This window comes from Mastomys coucha, chromosome X (assembly GCF_008632895.1).
Source record: "Mastomys coucha isolate ucsf_1 chromosome X, UCSF_Mcou_1, whole genome shotgun sequence".
Classification (NCBI taxonomy): domain Eukaryota; kingdom Metazoa; phylum Chordata; class Mammalia; order Rodentia; family Muridae; genus Mastomys; species Mastomys coucha.
Window position 1 is genome coordinate 9257783 of NC_045030.1, and position 3027 is coordinate 9260809.

The window sequence follows — 3027 nt, forward strand, 5'->3', positions numbered from 1 at the left end:
TTATTAATTTTAAATTATTTTATTTATTTATATCTGAAATGTTTTTCCTTTCCAGTCCCTCCTCTGAGATTTCTTCACCCCATCTACCCTTTGTCTCTGAAAGGGTGCTCCCTCTGGCCCCTGGGCACCCCTTTTCCCTGGTGCATCAAGTCTCTACAGGATTAAGTACATCCTCTCCTACTGAAACCAGACAAGACAACACTCTGCTACGTATGTGCCAGGGGAATTGAACCAGGCCATGTATGCTCTTTGGTTGGTGGCTTAGTCTCTGGGAGAACCCAGGGGTCAAGGTTACATCATGAATTTTGCAGGCAAATGAATGGAAGTAGAAAATATCATCCTGAGCGAGGTAGCTCAGACCCAAAAGGACATGCATGGTATGTACTCACTGATAAGTGGATGTATTAGCCCAAAAGCTCAGAATACCCATGATACAACTCACAGATCATATGAAGCTTAACAAGAAGGAAGGCCAAATTGTAGATGCTTCAATCCCAGTTAAAAGAGGGAACAAAAAAATCTCAGGAGGCAGAGGGAGGAAGGGACCTGGGTGGGAGAAGATAGGGCAAGGGAAATGGGGGGCAGGATCAGGTATGGGAATAGATATGAGAGAAGACCAGAGGGGCTGGAGAATGAATAAAATATGTAGCAATGGAGTGTGGGGGGCAAGGGGAGCACTAGAAAGTCCCAGCCACCAAGGATTTGAGAGGCTCCCAGAACCCAATGGGGATGACATTAGCAGAAATACTCAAGAGCCGGGAGACAGAACCTGAAGAGACCATCTCCAGTAGATAGACATGGCTCCCATTAGAGGAATGAGGCCACCGACTCAACTCAAAAATTTTAACCTAGAATTGTTTCTGTCTAAAGGAAATGAAGTGACAAAAATGGGTCAGAGGCTGAAGGAAAGGCCATTCAGAAACTGCCCCACCCAGGGATCTATCCAATCTGCAGACATGAAGCATCAACCCTATTGCTGATAACCAAGAAGTGGTTGAAGACAGGAGCCTGGCAGACATCCCCTCTGAGAGGCTCTACCAGCACCTGAATAAGACAGATGTGGATGCTCACAGTCAACCATTGGACTGAGCCCAGGGAACCACATGGAAGAGCTAGGGGAAGAACTGAATGAGCTGAAGGGGATTGCAACCTCATAGGAAGACCAACAGTGTCACAAAAAGATTTTACACCATTGTGACAACTTATACTTGGAGCCAGAAGTAGAGACTATGACCTGCCAATGATGAGAAGAACAGACCTTGAACAGAACAATTCAGCTGTGCATATGTCTTTCCTTCTATTTCCACCTAAGCCTCATGTTAATAAGTACCCTGGAGACTTGAGGCTCAACCTCTTCTTCCCTACCTGGCAAGACTGCATGAATCAGTCTCTGCTTTTCACCAGTGTCTCTTTAATTAGAGCATTGAAGACAGGTAGGCAAGTCCAGATTATAGGGGCTCCCTGGTCCCAGAATTTGACTTTAAGACTTTTTTTTTTTTTTAAATAAGTTGTCGGGCAGTGGTGGCACACGCCTTTAATCCCAGCACTTGGGAGGCAGAGGCAGGTGGATTTCTGAGTTCAAGGCCAGCCTGGGCTACAGAGTGAGTTCCAGGACAGCCAGGGTGATCCAGAAAAACCCTGTTTTGAAAAACCAAAATAAATAAATAAATAAATAAATAAATAATAAATAAATAATAAAAATTTATTTTTTACACTCCATATATTATCCTCTAGATCTACCCTCAGGATAATATTCTCAAGTTCCAGAAATTTGTCTGAAAAATTCATGATGTCTTTTTTGCCATTATTTTTCAATTATTATTAAATTAATTTAGTTTTTACACTCTATATTACATTCCCTGCCCCCTCCCAGATCCATCCTCCAACTGATCCATATTCCACATCCCTCCCCATCCCATATCTCTACATGGATGTCTCCATCCCCCAAATCACCTGACCTCTAAACTCCCTGGGGCCTCTAGTCTCTTGAGGGTTAGGGGTATCATCTGAGTGAACATAGACCCAGAAGTCCTCTACTGTATGTGTGTTGGGGGCCTCATATCAGCTGGTGGATGCTGTCCATTTGGTGGTCCAGTGTTTGAGAGATCTCTGGGGTCCAGATTAATTGAGACAGCTGGTCCTCCTACAGGATCACCCTTCTCCTCAGATTCTATCAGCCTTCCCTAATTCAACAACAGGGGTCAGTTGCGTCTGTCCATTGATTGGGTGCAAATATCTGCATCTAACTCTTAAAGTTGTTTGTTGGGTCTTCCAGAGGGCAGTCATACTAGATCTCTATTTGTGAGCATGCCACGCTTCAGTAATAGTGTCATGCCCTGGGACCTCCCCTTGAGCTGAATCCTACTTTGGGCCTGTCACTGGACCTTCTTTTCTTCAGGGTCCTCTCCATTTCCATCCCTGTAATTCTTTCAGACAGGAACAATTATGGGTCAAAGATGTGACTGTGGGATGGTAACCCCATCCCTCACTTGATGCACTGTCTTCCTGCTGGAGGTGGGCTCTATAAGTTCCTTCTCTCTACTGTCAGGCATTTCATCTAAACTTTGTCCCTTTGAGTCCTGAGAGTCTCTCATCTCCCAGGTCTCTGGTGTATTCTGGAGGGTCCCCCCAACCTCCTATTTCATGAGGTTACCTGTTTCCATTCTTTCTGCTGGCCCTCAGGGCTTCAGTCCTTTTCCCTCACATGATACCAGATCAGGTTCCCCTCTCCCCCCCACTCACCCTGCCTATCCACTTTCCCTCCGAGGTCCCTCCCTTCCTCTCCACTTGTGATTGCTTTCTTCTCTCTCCTAAGTCAGACTGAGGCGTCCTCACTTGTGCAATTCAGCTTGTTGACCTTTTTGAGTTCTGTGAACTGTATCTTGGGTATTCTGTACTTTTTTTGTGCGTGTGGCTAATATCCACCTTTTAATGAGTACATACCATGTACATCCTTTTGTGTCTGAGTTACCTCATTCAGGATGATATTTTCTAGTTCCATGCATTTGCCTGCAAAACTCAGGATGT